The 26,184-nt window shown below is 48.5% G+C and overlaps 1 protein-coding gene across 3 annotated transcripts in view; it reads right to left on the minus strand.

Annotated features, from left to right (window-relative positions):
• The window catches only part of PTPRN2 (protein tyrosine phosphatase receptor type N2), a 1,612,706-nt gene that overhangs the window by 472,150 nt on the left and 1,114,372 nt on the right, over positions 1 to 26,184 (minus strand). The gene's annotated exons all lie outside the window — the stretch shown is intronic.

The raw sequence follows: 26,184 nt of genomic DNA on the forward strand, positions 1-26,184 counted from the left end.
CACAGCCGTGAACTACCGCACTGTACACTGGTTGATAAAGAGATAGTAGTATACTCGTAACAACTAGTATGACACTATGACGACGGTATAAAGAATGGAAAAAAAACCACGGTTAGGTGGTATATATTATAATAATAATACAATTATGGATGGACGGACTGCCTGCCGACTGCCGACACAGAGGTAGCCACAGCCGTGAACTACCGCACTGTACACTGGTTGATAAAGAGATAGTAGTATACTCGTAACAACTAGTATGACACTATGACGACGGTATAAAGAATGGAAAAAAAACCACGGTTAGGTGGTATATATTATAATAATAATACAATTATGGATGGACGGACTGCCTGCCGACTGCCGACACAGAGGTAGCCACAGCCGTGAACTACCGCACTGTACACTGGTTGATAAAGAGATAGTAGTATACTCGTAACAACTAGTATGACACTATGACGACGGTATAAAGAATGGAAAAAAAACCACGGTTAGGTGGTATATATTATAATAATAATACAATTATGGATGGACGGACTGCCTGCCGACTGCCGACACAGAGGTAGCCACAGCCGTGAACTACCGCACTGTACACTGGTTGATAAAGAGATAGTAGTATACTCGTAACAACTAGTATGACACTATGACGGTATAAAGAAAGAAAAAAAAATACCACGGTTAGGTGGTATATATTGTAATACAATTATGGATGGACGGACTGCCTGCCGAGTTCCGACTGCCGACACAGAGGTAGCCACAGCCGTGAACTACCGCACTGTACTGTGTCTGCTGCTAATATAGACTGGTTGATAAAGAGATAGTATACAATACATACAACAATGAATATACTACTATACTGGTGGTCAGGCACTGGTCACCACTAGTCACACTGGCAGTGGCACTCCTGCAGCAAAAGTGTGCACTGTTTAATTTTAAATTAATATAATATTATGTACTCCTGGGGGCTCCTGCTATAACAACCTGCAGTGCTCCCCAGTCTCCCCCACAATTATTATAAGCTTTGCCTTTTATACATTGATGTGCAGCACACTGGGCTGAGCTGAGTGCACACAGACTGAGTCACACTGTGTGACTGGCTGCTGCTGTGTATCGTTTTTTTTCAGGCAGAGAACGGATATAGCAGAGAACGGATATATATTAAAATAAATAAAAGTTAACTAACAACAACTGCACTGGTCACTGTGGTAAACTCTGTCTGACTCTGCACAATCTCTCTCTCTCTTCTAATCTAATTTCTAATGGAGAGGACGCCAGCCACGTCCTCTCCCTATCAATCTCAATGCACGTGTGAAAATGGCGGCGACGCGCGGCTCCTTATATAGAATCCGAGTCTCGCGAGAATCCGACAGCGTCATGATGACGTTCGGGCGCGCTCGGGTTAACCGAGCAAGGCGGGAGGATCCGAGTCTGCTCGGACCCGTGAAAAAAACATGAAGTTCGTGCGGGTTCGGTTTCAGAGAAACCGAACCCGCTCATCTCTAATAATAATAATAATAATAATAATAAATTATAGGAAATTATTTCCTATTACAACACTCTATTTAGCACAGAAACAGTTAATCCTGAGGCTGACCATAAATTCCGAGCGATACCATTTTATTGTTTTGGCTTTTATTCCGTTTACAACAGTAACCACCAATAGCAGCTTCTGATGTACTGGACACCTCCACTGTTATCCCAGCATGCTTATGGCCTGAAGGACTTGGAGAGAGACAAATTTCCATATCAAACCCAATTTAGATGAAACGCCTTGCTTTTAAAAAAAAAAAAAAAAGGAGAGAGAGAGAGAGAGAGAGAAAGTGAGAAAGGGTAGCGAAAGCATCAATAGCCCCTTGATTAGATTCCATCTCTTGAGCAGACAAATATGAATATTTATTACATGGATGCAGATTTCCATTCGTCCTATTACTCTGAACGTGAATACAACTGCTGTGTTTTTTCATGAAAATTTGCTTTTTTAAATAAATTGACAGTTCTCAAGATAATCCTGTTATTGTTTGTTGGGAAGTGATTGTATTAGTTTATTCATGTGTTAACGAGGAATTACATATTTTCTCTTTCATCTCTATAATCTTAGATAAGGGGAATTAATAGGTGAACATGTTGTGCCAAATATAGCAAAGAAGATGGTGTTTGACTCATTTAATAAATTAGTGGGAAGACAGCAATAGCTTATATGGAGCGGGATACAGATCTCTTATCATAGAGGGGTATAGTAGGGGTGGGCGTTTTCTGGGTTATAAGAATAATAAGCAGTAATGAGTGTGGAGTGCAATATTCAATACCCTTATTCCTAGATTTGTTCTAGTATTGCCAGAAGTGTTAAGAACACTTGGGTCTGTGTCTGTGTCTATGTCTGCATGCAGAAGCAGTAAATAGGATGGTTGGTTCTATTATACATACAATCCAGTCACTGAGAAGGTGAGAATTAGTTCTGCTGAATTGAGGCAGTGCTGGCTGCTTGCCGCTATTTTACAAACCAGAGGCTGTTAAATGTATTAATGTGTGTCTCCTTGTGGACATCAGTCTTACAGGAACATTACGGAAAGTCCTCCAAGCACTAAATCAGATTCTTTTACCTTTCTCTATCCATAAACACCATTGTGTATTTTGTGTACATCCTCCATGGAGCACAGGTGACTGCAGTAAATCAGGCATGTCCAACTTCCAGTAGGGTGTGATCTACTTTCATGTGTCTAAACGGAATGTGTTTAGACACATAAATCCCGAAAAACCCTTCAGGAGACCGGCGCTGGGACACCAACAGTCGATATCCCGAAGGTGAGTATCGGGGAGGGGGTTAAGGTCAGGGACTGGGGGGGGGGGGGGGGGTAGCCATAGCCGACAACTCTGAAGGGTTAGCCCTAGTCGACACCCCTGGAGGTTTAGGGTAGTGGAAGGGAGAGGGGTAAAAAATGTACCCCCGTCCGGTGTCGGGATTCTCACTGTTGGGATGCCACGGTTGGTCATGTGACCACCGGCATCCCAACCATCAGCATTTCATACCTAACCCGTCTAAATTAGCGGTGATCTACCACACCTTCCTACCACATACCTAATGTTAAACAAGCGTATTGATCTGAGCATTCGTTAAACAATCTAAGTATTTAGTTTAAAAAAAACAAAAAGCTAATAGACCCAATAAAATTTTAATTAATTAAAACAATGCATGCCCATATCACATAATATTGCCACACACTGCCCAGAACGTGCGTTGGTGGTTAAACCTAATACTGTACATTTTAATTTAATATGTGCCCTTATAACATAATAATGCCACAGTGCCCATACTGTAGGGCAGCTTACGCTCTGTGAGTTGGTGGGCTGGGAGCAAGGGACAGTCTGCAAACTACGTGCCATGATACACGTGTATTCATACACTGCTGAATACCCTTGTTTCTGCTGCGGGGTACACTGGGCTCCACAAGGATTGGACAATGGGGTGTAGAGTAGGATCTTGATCCGAGGCACCAACAGGCTCAAAGCTTTGACTGTTCCCAGAATGCACAGCGCCGCCTCCTATATCACCCCGCCTCCCAGCACAGGAGCTCAGTTTTGTAAGTTGGTGCTGCAGTAAGCAGGCACTTAACAGAGGGGCTGCTCCAAGCAGCCCTAAAAAAAGCTTTTTACGAGGTAAAAAGTGAAGACTTCAAGGGCAGCAGCGGTGGTAAATGTCTTGTGACATTCACTGCTGCAGCTCCAGCTCTCCCCAGCGGCGCTGTACACTCCCGAGCCCTGGTTGCCGGGTACCTACAGCGGAGGCTCCGGTTTTCTTCATGTTAGACACACGGCTGGGGCTCTCCAGGATCGTGTGGCCGCGCTTCGGGAGGTGGTAAGTGGGTCCCGCTTGCGGGACCCGGTCTTTATCGCGATCCGGCACGGTCAGTGGGAGGCGGGCCGCGCGCGCTGGCGGTGGACACTGTGGCAGTACAGGCGATCCCACTAGATCACCAGGGCATGGGCGCAGGTCAGGATTTCTCTCTAAACCAATTCTTTTATCGCCCACAGTACCCGGTGTTTTGCCAGCAGAGGGGATAAGGCTTAGACCTGAAGCCACTCCCCCAGCCCCAGGGCGCCATTTCTAGCAAGTGTTCCCGCCCTGGAGCTGCATCTCTGTCTTTTCCACACTCCCTGTCAGTGTCTGCGGCGCCATTATCCCACAGCTCACTGTTCCTGGGACTGCTTGGGCAAATCCTCCTATGTAAAGTCGCCTGGTTGTCAGCGCTGTGCCTTTACATGACACTTAAGTATTCTACCTGCCTTTTTAGACAGTGATAGTTAAGAAAGAGTGCATTTAGTCAGGGTTTTATAGTACAATTACCCTGTGATATACATCCAGTTCTTACTGTGTACTGTTATATCTATTGTTATATAGCTGTGTAAGCTAGTCCAGTGCAGTATAATTGTCAGTAATAACCTCTGCATTGTACAAAGTGGGACTTTCTGTGTGTGCATTTGATAGCTGAGTGGTGTCCATTTCGTGTCTTTCACTCAACCTGCTATCCCTATATTCCATAACCTGAGGGGGCTTGGTGCATCAGGTGTTATCTAATATAGGATTTTCACAAAGATATACTGTATTACTTATTTTTCTCTGTGATTTAGTCACCATATCTCTCCTTTATCTCTGCTAGTGCTGACTACACTGCGCAGGGGTTTGGGTTTAGAGGTATAGTGCTGCTGATAATTGTACTGTGTTACCTGATACTGCAAGTTATATCATGTCTGCTTCTGAGGGTAACGGTTCTGGGGCTGAACACACTGCCGGTGTTGCTGAAGCCGCAGATAACTATGAGGAGAATATAGCAGCTATGGGCTCTGGTTCTGGGGGCTACTTGCCCCCCAGTGGGACGGTGGCAACGGGGACAAATAATGACCCGCCGTGGGCCGCTTTTTCCACGCTTCTGCATACGCTAGTTCATAAACTGACACCCCCTATGGGACCCCCAATGCTGGTACTACCGTATGTGGTCCCTGCAGCTAACCCGCCGTGGGCGGACGATTTATCTGCTCAATTAAAGAAGATGAACCAGTCCTTGACTACTAAAAAGTCTGACCAACGCTCACCTAAGTCCAAGAGGTCCTCTAAGCGAGCGCTTCTCTCCTCACAGTCCACTGCTGTCACTGACACCTCGTCTGATGAAGACGGCACATATACTGACCCCTCAGGTTTTGACTCAGATACGGCTGATGGGGAGGGTAGTTCACATGTGGATGTTCCTGATCTTTTGGCGGCTATTAAGTTAATTCTGCAGTTTACGGATGATCCCGAGCCATCCGTCCCTCCTAAGAAACCAGATAGGTTCAAGCGTCAGAAGGTGGTTAAACAAGTTTTACCTCACTCTGACCACCTAGTGGATATACGTCAGGAACCCTGGGAAAACCCGGGTACGAAGTTTGTGCCTCAAAAGAAGATGCTGGCTCACTATCCCCTCGCGCCAGAGCTGTCTAAAAATTGGGAAACGCCTTCTCCAGTGGACTCACATGTGGCTAGGATGGTGGTTTCCTCAGCTCTACCTGTCACTACCGTCACGTCTCTAAAAGAGCCTACGGATAAACGTGTGGAGGGTTGTCTGAAAGCGATTTACACCCTCACGGGTGCTGCACAAAGGCCCACTATCGCAGCTACATGGGCTGCAGAGGCTATTGAAGCATGGGCCTTGGAGTTAGAAGCTGAAATCTCTTCTGACCATGCTAGACAATGCTTGTAATATATTGCCACAGCTTCTCAATATATTAAAGAGGCGGTTTCTGATGCCGGTATCCTACGTCAGTCCTGGCTCGCCGGATAATGTGGCTGAGATCCTGGTCTGTGGATCTGGACTCTAGAAAACCCCTGGAGGTACTCCCTTTCAAGGGAGATATTCTGTTTGGGGAGGACTTAAATAAGATAGTGGCTGACTTGGCTACTGCCAAAACTGCCTGTCTGCCTAATACCGCTCCTTCTGTGTCAAAGGCTAAAGGTACGTCCTTTCGCCCCTTCACGTAAAGCAAAAGGTCAGGCGTACCATAAGCAGGCCCGCACTTCCAAACCTGGTAAGCTGAAGCCCAAAAGAGCCTAGGCTGCCCGTCAGCCAGCTGCCAATACCAATAAGCCTGCCGCATGATGGGGGGGGCCTCCCCCTGGGGGATCCCAGGGTGGGGGGCCGGCTTCTAGGGTATACCCAGGAATGGTTGAAGACCACTTCAGATGCCTGGGTACGGGAAGGCGTCATTCGAGGTTACGCCATAGCCTTCAAATACCGACCCCCTCATCGATTTTGCCAGACAGACGTCCCTTTGTACCAGACAAAGGCAAAAACTCTACACTCGGTGGTACAGACCCTCCTGGATACAGGAGTCGTAGTACAGGTGCCTCTTGCTCAGAGGGGCCGGGGGTACTATTCTCCGCTGTTTCTAGTCCCAAAACCGAATGGGTCCTCCCGGCCCATTCTCAACCTCAAGGCATTGAACAGGTTTGTGAAGGTTTCCAAGTTCCGTTTGGAAACCCTTTGCTCTATAGTTCTGACCTTGGAACCTGGGGACTACATGGTCTCCCTGGACATACAGGATGCTTACCTGCATATTCCTATAGCAGTGTCACATCAACAATACCTGAGGTTCGCTATTGGCAACCTACATTACCAGTTTTGGCGTTACCTTTTGGTTTAACAACGGCTCCACGAGTCTTCACCAAAGTCATGGTGGTGATGACGGTGGTACTCCGCCGTCAAGGGGTCAGGATACTGCCGTATCTGGATGACTTGTTAATCCTGGCAAATTCCCCAGATCTTCTCCTACATCATCTGGATATAACGGTCCAGTTTCTACAAGCCCATGGGTGGCTCATCAACTGGAAGAAATCCTCCCTGGTCCCTGCCCAGAGCATGGTGCACCTGGGAGCGTTGTTGGACACTCACAACCAGAGGTTGTTCTTGTCTCAGGAGAAAGTCCTGAAGCTTCAGGACAGGATTCGTTGCTTCCTTTCTCGTCCGCAAGTGTCGATACATTTGGCAATGCAGGTGCTGGGCCTAATGGTGTCAGCATTCGACATGGTGGAGTATGCTCAATTCCATTCTTGCCCCCTCCAGAGGCTGATTCTAGCCACGTGGGACGGCCTGCCTCACCGGATCAGATCTCAAATGATCTTATTGACTCCAGAGGTCCGTCTGTCGCTACACTGGTGGCTCCGGGACAAACAATGGTGCAGGGGTCGTCCCTTCTGGATATCCAACTGGGTCCTGTTGACGACAGATGCCAGTCTAAGAGGTTGGGGCGCGGTGCTGGAGCAACACTCCCTTCAGGGTCGGTGGACCAAGGAGGAATCTCTCCTCTCGATCAACATTCTGGAATTGCGGGCGGTCTTCAATGCGTTGAACCTGGCCCAGCATTTAATTCAGAGCCGTCCTGTTCAAGTACAGTCGAATAACGCCACCACAGTGGCTTACATAAATCATCAAGGTGGCACTCGAAGCCGTTTGGCAATGAAGGAAGTCTCACGGATTCTACGTTGGGCGGAACGCCATCTCCCGGCCATATCGGCAATATTCATTCCGGGACTCCTGAATTGGGAAGCAGACTTTCTCAGTTGTCAGGACGTGCATGCCGGCGAGTGGGGCCTCCATCCAGAAGTGTTTCAAATCCTCGTGGAAAAGTGGGGTCTTCCAGACGTGGATCTGATGGCGTCTCGACACAATCACAAGGTTCCGGTCTTCGGAGCAAGGAAGAGTGATCCTCAAGCAGCATTTGTGGATGCGCTGGCGGTGCCGTGGAGGTTTCTGCTGCCGTATGTGTTCCCTCCGGTGTCACTCCTGCCCAGGGTAATTCGGAAGTTCAAGCAAGAAAAAGAAAATCTGATTCTCATAGCTCCGGCGTGGCCCAGATGGCACAGGTTCTCAACCGTCAGGGTCTATCGTCAGAGCATCCAATTCTACTTCCTCAACGCCCATACCTCCTCGTTCAGGGCCCCTGTGTCTACCAGGACCTAGCCCGGCTGTCTTTGACATCGTGGCTCTTGAAGCTTCCGTCTTGAGGGCTAAGGGTTTTTCTGAAGTGGTCATTAAAACTATGTTGCGGGCCCGGAAACCGGATTCTGCTCGGATTTACCATAGGGTCTGGCATTCCTACTTTGTTTGGTGCGCATCTAACAATTATGACGCTTCCAAGTTTAGTACAGCCAAGCTTTTGGCTTTTCTGCAGCAAGGCCTAGAGTTGGGCCTGCGTCTGGCCTCCCTAAAGGTTCATATTTCTGCCTTGTGGTTTCTCTGAGAAAAATTGCGACTTTGCCTGATGTTCATACTTTCACTCAGGGTGTGTTGCGTATCCAACCTCCCTATGTCCCGCCTGTGGCTCCTTGGGACTTGTCGGTGGTTTTGGAGGCGTTGCAGGAGCCTCCGTTTGAACCCCTTGGTTCAGCTGACCTTAAGTGGCTTTCCCTTAAGGTTGTGTTCTTGCTGGCTATTGCCTCTGCTAGAAGAGTGTCGGATCTGGGTGCCTTGTCTTGTAGTTCCCCATATCTGATTTTTCACCGTGATGGGGCGGTTCTTAGTACTCGTCCCGGATATTTACCTAAGGTGGTTTCTTCGTTCCACCTTAATCAGGAGATTGTGGTTCCAGCCTTTGTCTCTCCCGATCTGTCTCCCAAAGAGCGGTCTTTGGATGTAGTACAGGCTCTCCGTATCTATGTGAAGAGAACTGCTTCTATCCGAAAATCTGATTCTCTTTTTGTTTTGTTTGGATTTCAGTGGCTGGCCTGCTCACAAGCAGACCCTGGCCAGATGGATTAGAATGGTGATTGCACATGCTTATGTGAAGGCTGGTCTCTCTGCTCCTGTTCACATCAAGGCCCATTCTACTCGGTCTGTTGGACCTTCTTGGGCGGCCCAATGTGGTGCGACCCTTGAACAATTGTGCAAGGCGGTTACGTGGTCTTCCGGGAACACGTTCATAAGGTTCTATGCCTTTGATACTGCCGCTTCCCAGGATGCTTCCTTTGGACGCCGGTTTCTTGTGCCCGCTACAGTGCGTCCCCTCCAATAAGGAACTGCTTTAGGACATCCCCATTGTCCAATCCTTGTGGAGCCCAGTGTACCCCGCAGCAGAAAATGAGTTTTATGGTAAGAACTTACCTTTGTTAAAACTCTTTCTGCAAGGTACACTGGGCTCCACAAGGCGCCCACCCTGACGCACTTAGCTTCTTTGGGTTGGTATGGCATTAGCCGCTGACACTTCTCTTGTCGTCAGAGTGTGGTGTATGTGGCTACTAACTGTTGTCGTCTCTTTTCCTGCTACTGCATTGGGCTGGTTAACTAAAACTGAGCTCCTGTGCTGGGAGGCGGGGTGATATAGGAGGTGGCGCTGTGCATTCTGGGAACAGTCAAAGCTTTGAGCCAGTTGGTGCCTCGGATCAAGATCCTACTCTACACCCCATTGTCCAATCCTTGTGGAGCCCAGTGTACCTCGCAGAAAGAGTTTTAACAAAGGTAAGTTCTTACCATAAAACTCGTTATTGTGACAAGTATTTTGTAGGCTGTCCCTTTGTGTTATGATAACACCAGGGCTGGCTCTAGGCACGTGCGGCCGCGCAGGGTGCCACCCTCAATGGGGCGTGCCGATTTTAAGCCTCTATATCATTTCCCAGTTGCCCCGCTGCAGCTGCTCGTGGTGGTCACCGGTGGACAGAGGTTAAAATGAGCTAGAACGGGGAGGAACCGCATTCCGTTCCGCCTCCGCCAGCCCACTTTACCCAGCCACAGGACTTTGTACAGGCAGTTCTGCCTGCTTAATCCCCGCTCTACACTGTGCTGCACCGCGCCGCCCTCCCACACTGACAGAGAGGGTGGGCGGTAAAAGGCAGTGTCCTACCCCAGCCAGTCCCTCCCACAGCAAAGGCTCTGGCAGTGGGATTGCGATGATGGGTGGCAATGCAAGAAGTGCCGTCATTCCGCATTCGTCTATCGTGCCGCTCAAAGAGGAGGACTGGAGGAGCAGGCGTCATGAGTGAAAAAGTAAGTTAGAGGAAGGCACGCTGGATAGGGAGGGGGAGGAGGAGTGGCGGCACATGATGGAAGACGTTCTGGTTGAGGGGGCACATGGAAGCCACGCTGGATGGTGGGGGGGTTGGCACATGTTGGCAGGAATGCTGGATGGGGGTTCACATTAGGGAAGACACGATGGATGGAGGTGTGGCACAAGAGGGTAGTCACACTAGATGAGAGGGGACATATAAAGAAGATACACTGTATGGTGGGGCACATTAGGGAAGACACTGCATGAGAAATACACATAAGGGATAAGCGGTGTCAGGGGGAGAAGCTGTGTGAGGGATAAGTGGTGTCAGGGGGAGAAGCTGTGTGAGGGATAAGCGGTGTTGAGGAGAAGTTGTGTGAGGGATGAGAGGTGTCAGGGGGAGAAGCTGTGTGAGGGATGAGAGCAGGGCCAGCAACAGACATCTTGGGGCCCAGTACAGTTATATCTGTGGGGCCCCCTCAGAGCAACAGAATTTGCTGCGCTATATAATAAACTGTTATTAAATGAATATATATATATTTATTTATCTACTACAGTATACAGATATATAAATATGTATATATCTTCTTCCTCCCCCACACACACCATGGTATGTCTCTCGCCAATAACTCCATGATGATTCCCTGCTCACATGCCTGCCGGACACTAAGTGGCATATACTTGGGGTCCCGCTGATCCTTGGGTCCCGGTACAGTTGTCCCCTTTGACCCCACCTGTCCCCGGATGAGAGGTGTCAGGGGGAGAAGCTGTGTGAGGGATGAAAGGTGTCAGGGAAAGAAGCTGTGTGAGGGATGAGAGGTGTCAGGGGAAGAAGCTGTGTGAGGGATAAGCGGTGTCAGGGGGAGAAGCTGTGTGAGGGATAAGCAGTGTCAAGGGGAGTAGCTGTGTGAGGGATAAGCAGTGTCAGGAGGAGAAGCTGTGTGAGGGATAAGCAGTGTCAGTAGGAGAAGCTGTGTGAGGGATAAGCAGTGTCAGGGGGAGAAGCTGTGTGAAGGATAAGCAGTGTCTGGGGAAGAAGCTGTGTGAGGGATAAGCAGTGTCAAGGGGAGTAGCTGTGTGAGGGATAAGCAGTGTCAGGAGGAGAAGCTGTGTGAGGGATAAGCAGTGTCAGGAGGAGAAGCTGTGTGAGGGATAGGCAGTGTCAGGGGGGGAAGCTGTGTGAGGGATAAGCGGTGTCAGGGGGAGAAGCTGTGTGAGGGATAAGCAGTGTCAGGGGGAGAAGCTGTGTGAGGGATGAGAGGTGTCAGGGTAAGAAGCTGTGTGAGGCAGGGACGTGCAGTCAGGGGAGGCAGTGCCTCCCCTGTCATTAATGAGTAAAATAATACAAAGAAGATACTTATGACACATAAGTATCTTCTTTATTATTTTACCATTCATTAATGTGTGTTAAAATCACTTTGGGAGGCACCGATCGTGGTGCCTCCCGTAGTGATTAGGAAAAGTATGGGGAGCGGGGGGCGGGCGCAGGCGGGCCCTAGCAATGGGCTGGAAAAGCCCATTGAAATAACATGGGAAAGCGGCACCATTAGTGGTGCCGCTTTCCTACAGGGACGTGCTTTCAACCTATGAAAGCACGTCCCTGTGAGTGAGGCCACAGTGATTGGCCAGCGGATCCGTCACTGGATCCGCTGTCAATCACTGTATGGGGCGGCATCGGTACCTGCGGAGGTGCGGGCGGCGGAGGTGCGGGATGCAGCGAGCCGGGCGGCGGAGGTGCTGGCGGCGGAGAGGCGGGCGGCGGTAGCGGCGGCGAGGCGCGCTTTCAGGCTGCATGTGCAGAGTTTGGTAGCGGAAGCGGTACCCATTTCAAAAATGGCGCCTCAGCGTCATTTTTGAAATTCAAGATGGCCGCCGCGAGCCAATCATGGCTCGCCGCGTCATCGCCCCGCCCCCTCCCGCTGACTTATATAAGTCAGCGCGAGGCAGCGGCTGTCAGTCCGACGGCGGAGGAGAAGCGGAGAAGAGCTCCCGAAGACTGAAGACGCCGTGGAAGTCCTGGATGGGCGGCGGCTATGCAAAAGAGCTTAGCAGCCGCCGCCCACCAGGTGAAGATGCTGGAAGTCCTGGGAAGGCGGCGGCCATGCAAAAGAGCTTAAAGGCCGCCGCCTCCCAGGTGAAGACGTCGTGGAAGTCCTGGATGGGCGGCGGCTATCCAAAAGAGCTTAGCCGCCGCCGCCCACCAGGTGAAGACGCCGGAGGAAGACCCCAGAAGCCCTGGGGAGGTGGCGCCCCCCCAGGTGAAGACGCCGGAAGCCCTGGGAAGGCGGCGGCCATGCAAAAGAGCTTAAAGGCCGCCGCCCCCAGGTGAAGACCCAGTTTAATAAAGGATTTTTTAAAGAATGTGTTGTGTTTTTTTTTTATATTTTCTTTACAGGTGGACTACAGGTGCCAGCGGGCCCTTTATGTCCGGGCATGCTGGCACTTGTGGTTCTCCAAGTGCCAGCATGCTGGGGCAGGCTTGCTGGGACCTGTAGGCCACATGTAAAAAACAATATTACTATTCTTTGCAGGTGGACTACAGGTGCCAGCGGGCCCTTTATGTCCGGGCATGCTGGCACTTGTGGTTCTCCAAGTGCCAGCATGCTGGGGCAGGCTTGCTGGGATCTGTAGGCCACCTGTAAAGAACAGAACATACAATGAACCCCGCACCCACCGCCACCAGGGGTGCGGGGCATAGCACTGGGCTATCAGCCCAGTGCTGGTTGTTGCTCGGGAAGGGGGACCCCATTTTGATTTTTTGGGGGCCCCACTTTCCGAGGAATTCCAGCCCTGGGCTGACTGGTTTGGGGGGTGTTTAATGGCATGGCAGGGGGACCCCACACTGAGTGTCTCCCCTGCTATGGCATTATCCCCCCTGGCTGGTTCTGCCTGGTGCTGGTTTTAGTGGTGTGGGGGGATTGCACTTTTTTTTTTTTTCGGGGGGGGGGGGTGTTTAGCTGCAGTGCCTCCCCAGGCCCTGACCTCACCGCACGTCACTGGTGTGAGGGATAAGCGGTGTAAGGGGGAGAAGCTGTGTGAGGGATAAGCGGTGTCAGGGAGAAGCTGTGTGAGGGATAAGCGGTGAGATCCTTGCTATGCCCGATTTTCACTTGCGATTTCCCTTGAACTCCCCTGAGCCCAGATAGCACAGATAGTACAGATTTTGACTAACTTTTCTTGAGATATGGACTATGTGTGCTTACGATTATGGCTTATGTGAGATTTTGGCTTATGTGAGATGTCATTGACATGTGAGATGAACTAGATAGTACACCGATCTAGCAAGGATTGACTTGCCTGCACAGTCTATCTTTTCTTGCGATGCCGACCTGGCGGGACCGCGCATTGGGATCAAATCGGGATCGCAAGGTGACTTTCACCTTGCGATCTGCGCTAACTTTTCTTGCGATTGTGACTATATAGTCAAAATCAAAAGAAAATACCTCACCGTGTGTACACACCCTAAGGGGGAGAAGCTGTGTGAGGGATAAGCAGTGTCAGGGGAAGAAGCTGTGTGAGGGATAAGCGGTGTCAGGGGAAGAAGCTGTGTGAGGGATAAGCGGTGTCAGGGGGAGAAGCTGTGTGAGGGATAAGCAGTGTAAGGGGGAGAAGCTGTGTGAGGGATAAGCGGTGTAAGGGGGAGAAGCTGTGTGGGGGATAAGCGGTGTCAGGGGGAGAAGCTGTGTGAGGGATAAGCAGTGTCAGGGGGAGAAGCTGTGTGAGGGATAAGCAGTGTCAGGGGAAGAAGCTGTGTGAGGGATAAGCGGTGTCAGGCGGAGAAGCTGTGTGAGGGATAAGCGGTGTAAGGGGGAGAAGCTGTGTGAGGGATAAGCGGTGTAAGGGGGAGAAGCTGTGTGAGGGATAAGCGGTGTAAGGGGGAGAAGCTGTGTGAGGGATAAGCGGTGTAAGGGGGAGAAGCTGTGTGAGGGATAAGCGGTGTCGGGGAGAAGCTGTGTGAGGGATAAGCAGTGTAAGGGTGTGTACACACAGTGAGATCCTTGCTATGCCCGATTTTCACTTGCGATTTCCCTTGAACTCCCCTGAGCCCAGATAGCACAGATAGTACAGATTTTGACTAACTTTTCTTGAGATATGGACTATGTGTGCTTACGATTTTGGCTTATGTGAGATGTCATTGACATGTGAGATGAACTAGATAGTACACCGATCTAGCAAGGATTGACTTGCCTGCACAGTCTATCTTTTCTTGCGATGCCGACCTGGCGGGACCGCGCATTGGGATCAAATCGGGATCGCAAGGTGACTTTCACCTTGCGATCTGCACTAACTTTTCTTGCGATTGTGACTATATAGTCAAAATCAAAAGAAAATATCTCACCGTGTGTACACACCCTAAGGGGGAGAAGCTGTGTGAGGGATAAGCAGTGTCAGGGGAAGAAGCTGTGTGAGGGATAAGCGGTGTCAGGGGAAGAAGCTGTGTGAGGGATAAGCGGTGTCAGGGGGAGAAGCTGTGTGAGGGATAAGCAGTGTAAGGGGGAGAAGCTGTGTGAGGGATAAGCGGTGTAAGGGGGAGAAGCTGTGTGAGGGATAAGCGGTGTCAGGGGGAGAAGCTGTTTGAGGGATAAGCAGTGTAAGGGGGAGAAGCTGTGTGAGGGATAAGCGGTGTCGGGGAGAAGCTGTGTGAGGGATAAGCAGTGTAAGGGAGAGAAGCTGTGTGAGGGATAAGCGGTGTAAGGGGGAGAAGCTGTGTGAGGGATAAGCGGTGTCAGGGGGAGAAGCTGTGTGAGGGATAAGCAGTGTCAGGGGGAGAAGCTGTGTGAGGGATAAGCAGTGTCAGGGGAAGAAGCTGTGTGAGGGATAAGCGGTGTCAGGCGGAGAAGCTGTGTGAGGGATAAGCGGTGTAAGGGGGAGAAGCTGTGTGAGGGATAAGCGGTGTAAGGGGGAGAAGCTGTGTGAGGGATAAGCGGTGTAAGGGGGAGAAGCTGTGTGAGGGATAAGCGGTGTAAGGGGGAGAAGCTGTGTGAGGGATAAGCGGTGTCAGGGGGAGAAGCTGTGTGAGGGATAAGCGGTGTTAGGGGGAGAAGCTGTGTGAGGGATAAGCAGTGTCAGGGGGAGAAGCTGTGTGAGGGATAAGCAGTGTCAGGGGGAGAAGCTGTGTGAGGGATAAACGGTGTCAGGGGGAGAAGCTGTTTGAGGGATAAGCAGTGTAAGGGGGAGAAGCTGTGTGAGGGATAAGCGGTGTAAGGGGGAGAAGCTGTGTGAGGGATAAGCGGTGTCAGGCGGAGAAGCTGTGTGAGGGATAAGCGGTGTAAGGGGGAGAAGCTGTGTGAGGGATAAGCTGTGTAAGGGGGAGAAGCTGTGTGAGGGATAAGCGGTGTAAGGGGGAGAAGCTGTGTGAGGGATAAGCGGTGTAAGGGGGAGAAGCTGTGTGAGGGATAAGCGGTGTCAGGGGGAGAAGCTGTGTGAGGGATAAGCGGTGTCAGGAAGAGAAGCTGTGTGAGGGATAAGCAGTGTCAGGGGGAGAAGCTGTGTGAGGGATGAGAGGTGGCAGGGGGATAAGCTGTGTGAGGGATAAGCGGTGTAAGGGGGAGAAGCTGTGTGAGGGATAAGCGGTTTCAGGGGGAGAAGCTGTGTGAGGGATGAGAGGTGTCAGGGGGAGAAGCTGTGTGAGGGATAAATGGTGTCAGGGGGAGAAGCTGTGTGAGGGATAAGCGCCGGCAGTGGACTGATCTGGATGACAAGGCTGAACCTGACCAGGGAAACTGGCCAGTTCTCCCATACCCCCATCTTCTCTGTCTTCCCCCCAGCTAAGCCCACACAGAAGGACCAGAGGAGCTACCTGGACAGCCTGGAGCCGTGACCAGAGGAAGAGGAACCCAACAGCATTTTCACCAGGTGCGCGTTGCATTAGGCACCTTTCCCCCCAGCACGCCCATTGCACTGGGGGCATATTTTTATCTGGCACAGTGGGGGCATATTTTTATCTGGCACTGTGGGGGCATATTTATATCTGGCACTGTGGGGGCATATAAATATCTGGCACTGCGGGGGCATATTTATATCTGGCACTGTGGGGGCATATAATCTGTATCTGACACTGTGGGGGCATATTTTAATCTGGCAATCTTAATATTTTAATAATGTGTATCTGCCACTGCACTGCTGGGGGCATATAATGTGTATCTGGCACTGCTGGGGACATATAATGTGTATCCTACACTGCTGGGGGCATATAATTGGTATCTGGCACTGCTGGGGGCATATAATGTGTATCTGGCACTGCTGGGGCCTATGTGTATCTGGCACTCTTGGAGGCGTATGTGTATCTGCCACTATTGGAGGCGTATATGTATCTGGACCTACTGGAGGCGTATGTGTATCTAGCACTATTGGAGGCGTATGTGTATCTGGCACTATTGGAGGCGTATGTGTATCTGGCACTTCTGGGGTCATTATGTGTATCTGACACTATACTGGAGACACATGTGTACGGAACACTACTGTGGGCGTTATGTATAAATCTGCTAATTGTGTGTGTAGAGGGGGTGGGAAAACATATTTATTTATAGTTTGATAATATAAAGTTGCAAGGCCACGCCCACTTTTCCAGGAGCGCGCGTGCCTTTGCCGTGCTGATGGGAAGGGGGGGGGGGGGGTGCTTCAAAATTGTCTCGCTCAGGGTGCTAATAAGCCTGGAGCTGGCCCTGGATTACACATAGGGACAGTCTACAAACTACAGTACTTGCATTGTTATGAGTGTATTCAATACAGTGTTTGAATACACTTGTATTGCACCATGTAGTTTCTATTAACATCTGCCATACCAGAGTTTCCCAAACTCCGCCATTACAGGCCAGGTTTTTAAGGATATCCATGCTTGTGTCCAGACGGTTAAATCAAATTGACTGATATGCTAATTAAGTCACTTTTGCTCAACCATGGATATAATTAAAACCTTGACTGTAAAGACGAAGTTTGGGAAACTCTGCAATACATTGTAGTGTATTGCAGAGAGGGACCTCAGAGTGTCCCGTGGTCTACAGGTGGATAGCGGTCAATGCGTTGGACATCTCTGCAGTAACTTATTGAGAGACTAATTATTCCATCTGTGCTCCTTTGAGGGTAAATACAAAACACAAGCTCACTTTGCGTACGATGCAAGGTCTGTTTTTAAATGTAAGGCATCATTTTTTTTACTAAACAATTGTGCACTACTGTATATATGGTGCCCCATAAGACATTAACAAGTGTTGTCCTTGTCATAAATAAAATATTAAAATCCCCCTATAGCAATGAAATAGCATTTCTCTATAATTATAAAATAATATAGCCATCTTAATAAAAGCATACATTACATTACAATATACATAACATGGTAGAAAATGCAGCTGCCAGGTTACTAACCAAACAGCCCTGTTCCAGCCAGTAGCGGATTTTGCCACGGGATATTTGCCCGGGGTGCCGCTGTCCCAAGGGCGCCACCGCCGTTCTGAAAGCGCCGCCGCAGTGGCAAGATCCGCTACTGGTGTAGGAGCCGTGCGTGATGACGTCATCGCGCACTGCACAGCATTGTGGGAGCGGCCATAGATGCTTGAGGTCATAACTGACCTCTAGTGTATGTGCGGTGCTATGGTAGAGACATCATGACGTCTCTCCCATAGATCCGAGGAGCTTCGCCGGCGCCGGAGATGGAGAGCAGCAGCGGTCGGGAAGCAGGAGCGGAGATGGTATTTATTTATTTAAAAAAAAATTTGGTAAGCGGCACCACTAGCTGCACAGCTACAAGGAGCACAGTATTGGGGGCACAACTACTGAGGGCACAGCTACAGGGGGCACAGTACTGGGGGCACAGCTACAGGGGGTACGGTACTGGGGGCACAACTACTGAGGGCACAGCTACAGGGGGCACAGTACTGGGGGCACAACTACTGAGGGCACAGCTACAGGGGGTACGGTACTGGGGGCACAACTACTAAGGGCACAGCTACAGGGGGCACAGTACTGGGGGCACAACTACTGAGGGCACAGCTACAGGGGGCATAACTGTGACCATGACCCTTCCCCATGAAGCCACGCCCCTATTTTTTGACACACACTAACCGTTTTACCTGGGGGGTAGGGACGCCAGGCGCCAAAGGATACTTTTGCCCTGGGCGCCACAAGGTCTAGAACCGGCCCTGGTTCCAGCCACATAACATCCTTTCACTACTCCATCCTCTGGTTGCCTGTAAGATGGCGAATCGTTTTCAGGATTGGCTTACTGACTTTCAAATGGCCAGGGCTCATGGTACCTGTAACAGCTTCTGATCCCTTACCTCCCGTCTGGATTACTGCAATCTGAAGATAAAAGACTATTGGCAGTACAGAGACAGAATCTCCCTGAATCCATCTGGGGAACAAGCTTCCAGCATTGCTTCTCTGACTAGGGAATTCGCTGCCCCACACAGTTTGAGAGGCCCCCACTTTAGAAATCTTCAAAAATAGAATCAAGACTTACCTGTTTTCTTAAGCATTTCACTAATGTCCCTTGTTAAGCTTATTTATATTGTATTTTGTAGTAAGGGCCATTTCTAAGGCTGGGCGAACCGTGCAGTCGCATCGGGCGCCGCTGCTAGTGTCTTCAGCGGTATTCTATGCGGTCTAGCCAACCGCATAAAATACTGATGAAAATGTCCCACCCAAAATGGCCACCTCTTTAGAGGAGACAGATATTAGAGGTCCAGTATAGCATCTGTCAGGGACAATAAGAGGACACCGATACCCAAAAGTGTCTCAGAGAAGTCGGGGAGCCGTCGGGGGATGATGCAGTGACTGCTGGTGCCAAACCAGAGAGGGCAGCGGCATGAAATGGCATAATAATTATTAAGGTGTCAGGGCCTGGGCATAACTGTGGGGCATATTAAGTTGTCCTGGGCAGTACTGTGTAGAGCATAATAAAGAGTTGGGGCACTACTGTGTATGGCTTATTATTGTGCAGGGGCCTTTACTGTCTGGGGCAAAATATGGTGCAGGGGACATTACTGTGTGGTGGATAATGTGGTACAAGATGCTTTACTGTGTGGGGCATAATATGGTGCATTTGTCTTACTGTTCACATTGGGAGCCAAATTGGCTAGAAACGGCCCAGTGTAAAGGCAAATGTAAAGCACTTTGACACCAATTGGGAAAATAACATTATTATTATTATTATTATAAGATTTTTGCTCCCTTATCCTGGCCTTACAAACAATGTACAGTACTATTCCCAGTAGTTATTGTCTATCCTATAGAATGCATTACCAGGCCTAGTGATTAGGGGGCTAATGCCCAGTTCTTTACCTTTCTGGCATTAATAGCACAGGCCTTAATTGATGCAGTAGTCCATTGTACAAAAGAAAGAAAATGCCATTTGAGGAGACATAAGCAAACTAATGCTATTTTCTGAAAGGGTAAAGTGTCCTGGGAAAAAAAATATAATAATTTGTGTGGGTACTGCATAAATAAATAAATAATGATTACTGTTATTGATGATGGAATATGACCCAAATAGTGCTAAACTAGGCTAAGCATTGAAGGTTAATTAAATTAAGGTAACAACAGGGCATCCAGGTAAGGGGAGCCACAAGGCATAGGGGTATATTCAATTGAAGTCGGATCCATTCCAACATTCATTTGTCGGAATGGATCCGACCTGGGCTATTCAAAGCAATCTCAATTCGACTTTAAAAAAAGTCGAATTGAGATGCAGGAGCTGAGATGCGGGCAGAGGGGGAGAGCAGTGCTGGAGGAGACGAGGAGGAGACGGGGGACGGGGGGCAGACGGAGGAGAGCCAGGAGCGCAGCGCTATAGCAGCGGGCAGCATAGCCGGAGGATGTCACAGCCGCCGCTCACTGCAGCATCCACCCGGCTCCAGCAAGCGAGGTCCCGCTTGTTGGAGCCGGGTGGATGCTGCAGTGAGCGGTGGTTGTGACATCCTCCGGCTACGCTGCCCGCTGCTGTCCCCCGTCTGCCCCCACTGTCTCCTCTGGCGCTGCTGTGCCCGCGGCTCTCCCGTCTCCTCTCCTCCGTTGCTGCTGTCCCCCTGTGCCCGCGGCTCTCCAGTCTCCTCTCCTCCGGCGCTGCTGTCCCCCTGTGCCCGCGGCTCTCCCGTCTCCTCTCCTCCGCGCTGCTGTCCCCCTGTACCCGCGGCTCTCCCGTCTCCTCTCCTCCGGCGCTGCTGTCCCCCATTGCCCGCCACTCTACGTCTCCTCTCCTCCGGTGCTGCTGTCCCCCCGTGCCCGTGGCTGCCCCCCCCCCCTCCTTCTCTAAGGTCCCTCATCTCAGTCCGACATTTTTTTATGACGGACTGAGATGGTCGGAAACAGGGCCAAATCCTGACGAATTTGGCCCAGTTTCCCTCAAAAGTACGTGAATCGGCAGCAATACCGCCAATTCACGTACTATTCGACAAGTCGAATTCCCCAACTTGTCGAATAAAAATGCTGGGGATTGAATAGGTCGAATCACGATTCGACCTTAAAAAGTTGAAAACTGCTGTCTTTTCAACAGACGGCAGCTTTTGACCCCAATTGAATATACACCATAGTCTCTAGAAGGCAGATATAAAGAAGGACGGAAACCACCACTTAGAAGTCACAGAAGAGGTCATTATAATAATTTAATGACTATTTATGTATATTTAGCCACATGCTTTCTCCCACCACACATTGCACAAGTCTTCTGTAATTTTGTCCTGATCATACATGTAGAATGCAATATCATACCTTTCCGCTTTCACAATTGTAGACTACTCCCATGTTCCTGTGGTTTCTATATTTGTATGGACCTTATAAGGTATATTTCTGGTCATGGTGGTGAGCAGATGCACACACGCATGTTTTACAAGTGGTTGTGGTCCTTTTCAGAGGGTCATGGCTGTGTCCAGATTAGGGATTTTTAATTTGTTAGGAGATATAGGGCCGGATGTAATGCAGTGCGAAATGGGTGGAGTTTCGAGATTCCGGCTGAATTTGTTCGGGTTTTTTTAAAAGTGGCAATCATTTACAAAGCAAAACAAGGTTGGTTTTGCCTTGTAAATTATTGCCGCTTTAAAAAAAAAAGTACGAGTTGGGACAGAATCACGGAGTTCCAGCCATCTCGCACTGCTTTATATCTGCCCCATACTGTACACTATCATGCATAGAGATGCATACTGTAAATTAGTTTCAAAGTGCAGCTAACTTGCGATCATTTTAGAAACTTTAAAAACTGTACAGTAGGCTAAACAAATGTAGTTAAGTTTGAGCCAAGCAAACAAGTTTGACTGTTTTCGGCCAGGTTAGAACATGTTCCAGCTTAAATAACTAAATGCTGTAGTATTTTTTGTACATTTCTATGCCCATTTTTGGGGCTAAATCGCACATTCAATTACAGACAATTTTTAATATTTATTTTTAAATGTTAGTAAATGTGCGAGTTAGGCTGGGTACACTGGGTACACTGCTGGGCAATCGGGCTGTTGGTAGGACCGAATTGCCTTCACATACACACGGGCCCAATGTAATCACTGTTATGTCGTTCATTGCAATTTACCAGCTCGCATGTGATATCTTCCGGTTGGCCGTGCAGAACAGCCAACCAGAAGACGCTGCATATGACCTGTGGGAGTGTGCAATAGTAGGCACACACTATCCAATATGCACGATTTGTTGTGTCAGTTGGCAAATCGCGCTGATATCGGCCTAGTGTGTACCCGGCCTTAGCTTCTGAAACACATCAATTAAGATTTAGATTGATTTATAATCGATTACAATCAACCTACATTTACACCCTAATCTCAAACTAGCAGCAAAAGGCAATATTTTGCAGACTCTTAATGCAAACTCAGAATTTGATCTGCATGCTTTGCAGTTACAGATACGCACCGTGGTGATCGAGGCAAAACTGAATTTCAGTGTTTTCAAGATTGGTTTGATCAAAAGTTTACATTTGTTGAACCAGATAAGTGAAATCAAATTTTGATTTTGCCAGAATATTTTGAGCATCTCTAATCATCTTTCTCCAATCGTTCTTTGGATGCGACAATCTCACAGAATGACTAAACACAGTTGACTTGCCATCCTTACATTGCAACTATATGACACCAGGAAATGTCGGTCTGACATAGCAGCCGCTTCTATTTCTGTAGGAATAGAGCTGCCGCACTGTACTAGGCTGATAACAACTGGAGCTCAAGTGCAAGAGTAATAGCCGGAAGTAAAGCAAGCGGTAATCTCAGAGATGTCACAAGAGTAGGCATCATTATAATGATGTACACTGTAATGCCTTTTTCTATAGATTTAGCCACCCCAGACCTATTCAAGACCTAAAAGACCCCTACTTCCCTATTGTTTATGTCACAATGATAGAATTCGATATAACATCCATGTTCTCTTTATAATTTCTTCAGCCACATAGTGGAAGTGGTATCTGCCAATCCCAGCTGAATCCAACACCAGTGATCCATAAGAACAGGAAATGGTAAAACCAGGAATGACAATGTGACATTCCAGCAGTGGTGAGCAGGTACTGTATGTTACACTGGGTTGGGATTGCGTGACACTGGGTTGGTCAGCATCCTGCCGGTGGGATCCTGGTGGCGGAATGCCGGCAGGGGCGAGTGCAGCAAGCCTGTTGTGGGTTGCCACAGGTTTTAGTCTCACTCTGTGGATGTTGTGGACACCCACGAGTGGTAGGCATGCCGACTAGCGGGATCATGAGCGGACGGGATCCAGGGGTCTGTAATGTGACCGGCGGTCACATAACTGTATCCCGTTACACTAGCTGCAGCATCTCATGACAATGGTACACTGTATGATTTAAAACATTCAACAAAATTTGTCCCAGCACTCATGTACAGTAAAGGGGGGTACTCACGGAGCGATCGCTGCTTAAAATCTAAGCAATCTGACTAGATTACTTAGATTTTAAGCCTGATTGCTCCGTGTGTAACCCCTACAGTGATAGCGATGCGCAGCCCCGCACATTGCTATCGCTGGTGCTAGATTGGACTGCCGTGCAGGCCAATCTATCGGGTCGCTCACTTCACCCGCTGGGTGAAATGAGCGCCCTCCCCCCGACTCCCCCCGCACGCTCAGTACACATCGCGCTGTGCTGAGCGGCGGGAGAGATGTGTGCTGAGCGGTTCGCTCAGCACACATCTCTCCCGCATCGGCCAGTGAGTACTGGCCTTAACTCTATTTCCCAACCCTGATATCTCTATTACACATCTGGAATGTATTGCATGTTCTAGGCCAGTGGTTCTCAAACTCGGTCCTCAGGACCCCACACAGTTCATGTTTTCCAGGTTACCCAGTATTCATTAATCACTGGCACATTTTAAATGATCCACAGGTGGAGCTGATTAGACCTGGAAAATATACACTTTGTGGGGTCCTGAGGACCGAGTTTGAGAACCTGTGTTCTAGGTTTTGTTTTTTCTTTCTCTCCAGTAATTATTTTTTACAAAATGACCTGTAACCAACACTGCTGACACAAATATCCAGATTCACAATGCTCAAAATCCATGAGTATAGTACATCAATGTGATAGTATTCAGAGCTTTTACTTCGTTTTCCAGAAGAAAGAAGGTACTTGATCCTGCGCGCAAGCACATATCCCCCACTCTTTCAGAATGGACCATAAAAAGTGTCTGGACCACTGAAGCTGAGAAACGTAGCAGAAATAAACTAACACATTTTTTAAAAAAATTTAAATTTCAATGAGTGATCTTACGGCTCCATACAAACAACTGTAGAGGTAGATACGCCTGTAAAATGAGCCTACTAATTCTAGGTCAACATGTCATTTAGCTGGGGGAAATGATGAGAGTTGTAGTCCTAGCAATTGTTACTTAAAAGAAAACAGATGAACCTCCTAGTGGGTGGATATGTTGTGTACGGTTAACTGCTAAAGCTTCACTAAAACTGAACTTTAAACGTCTATTATACAGTAGCTTTATATTATTTCCTCTCTAGTACCTTTTTCATAGCAATTTACTTTGTCAAGTTGCTACTTATTTGCCTACAAGAAAGTTTACCCACTAGACTAGGGTAAATATTAGAAGAGGAAATGTATGTAAATGGACTTGCTATGGCCCAGGGGTAGACAGGTCTTGTAACTGTTGAAAGTTGTTGTTTAATGGTGTATACAAGCAATCTAGCCATTGGAAGCCAATTTCAGCAGTCACATGTAATGAATGGGTCATAGGCAAAGTACAATGTAATGGGTATTAAATCAAAGGAAATCAATACACATACAAGGCTCGGAATAAGTGGACAAGGTTTAACCTGGGATGGTTCAGCAGACCTGGATGTCTTCATACTCTTCCTGAGATAAATCATATCATTGACAAAGTAATATAGATTTAAGCCATTGACATCAACTGATTAGACATCAAGCCTACCAAGCAGATGGATATGTGGGGATATTTTTAACCTTTGAAGATAGTTTAGGGATTGTATTGGTATAATAGAGTATTTTGGTCTATTTTGCACCTTTTAATAAAATAAACATAATAAATAAAATAAACTGGGTTTATCCTTTATGCAAATACAAAACTTTTAGGCATTTCAAAATATAGTTATATTATCTAAATTATAAAGCTTTAGTAATTATTATGAATATGCATGAATTATAAAATAGGCATCGATAAAGAAAATTATCATTATAAAAGTCTTTATATTTTTTTTGCATATATCAATATTGTTTTATTTGTAAAATGAAATTGCAAGATTTAAGATTTACCCACTGTAAGTATGTTATGATAAAACTTTTCCATAAAATTGTGTATAAAAAGTTTTACACTGCGAACAAACTTATACAAATAAATATATAGATGTAACGGGAGAGCCTACAGCACTCTAGGTAATACTATGTTACTGGGACTTTGAAGAGATGATACACAGGGAATCTATGCACTAAAGGACCCTGGGGAGCTGTTTATTTGCCTCTTCATTTCTTAAGCAGAAGACAATGATATTCTCTATCTAGATCGATCGTTAAATGTAGAGAAAAACAGCTTCAATTGTTGTTGCCACCCAACATATTTTAATTATCTGGCAAAATGTGCCATGTATTGTATTCAAAAGTCTTGCATTGGGCTGAGTTAAATGTTTGGCTTAAAAAGAAAACAGTTTTGTATAGTACAGCATGTACTAATGAAGGAAAATGCCAAAAATAAAACATCACCTTTAATATGGAGTAATGTAAGGCCCTGTGCCCTTAGAAAAGACAATGGGCCTGATCAGCGACGGACTGGGGGCCAACTTTGGCCCTGGCAAATGCGTACCCGGAAAGGGAGCGCGTGCTCTAGCGTCGGGGGCATGCCGTGAGTCAAGGGGGCGTGGACTCACAGCACGCCTCCATTCTCATGGAGACAGGCAGAGGGGCGGGGGAGCTTCTACAGCAGAGTGCCAGACCGGTTATAGGGGCGGAGAGGGGGGCAGCGACGGCTGCTGGTAGTACTGAGGCCAGGATCAGCAGTCGTCTTGCACGACCTCATAGATCAAGCAACCGACTGATGGTATCACAGATGATCTGATGCTGCATCCTAGGATGCAGCACGGATCACCAATGCAAGCAGGAGGCGTCTACTTATATCAGACACGTACTTACTTACATTGAAAATCTCCTCTCCGGGAGATGCTCGAAGAAGAGAAGCAGGTGGGTGGTGACAAGGACGGGGTTATGCTAATTGCGTCATTAGGCCCTGCCCCCTCGAGAGGAAATTTCCACGAATGACGCGATTGTCATAGTAACACGGGTTGCCGTGTTATTCTCCGCATTCTGACCACTTCTCTATGAAGTGGGCAGAATGCGGGAGGGATGCCCACTGCCCACTCTTCCGGGGGTGCAGGGGACTACCCCGAAAAATTGTGTGTCTCCCACAGAAACCGGGAGAGTAGGCCAGACACCTCCTGCTGCAGTAACATACTAGTGCATCGCTGCTGCTTCCATGTAAGCAGCAGCGATTGCACCTCTAATTACATCTGAATCAGGCCCAGTGTCACTTATACCCCTTTTCCACCTACTAGCACGGGTCGCAGCCGGGAGCCTGACACGGGTGCTACCCGGCTGTGGCCCGTGCTCAGTCCCCTTTCCCACTGCACTCACCAACCCGGCATATTCCGGGATGGTGACGCTGCTAGTGACGTGGCAGGGGCGGCGTCGGGAGAGCACATGATCTCCCAGCGCTGCCCTTCCATAGACTGTGAACGGGA

This window comes from Pseudophryne corroboree, chromosome 5 (genome assembly GCF_028390025.1).
Source record: "Pseudophryne corroboree isolate aPseCor3 chromosome 5, aPseCor3.hap2, whole genome shotgun sequence".
Lineage (NCBI taxonomy): Eukaryota > Metazoa > Chordata > Amphibia > Anura > Myobatrachidae > Pseudophryne > Pseudophryne corroboree.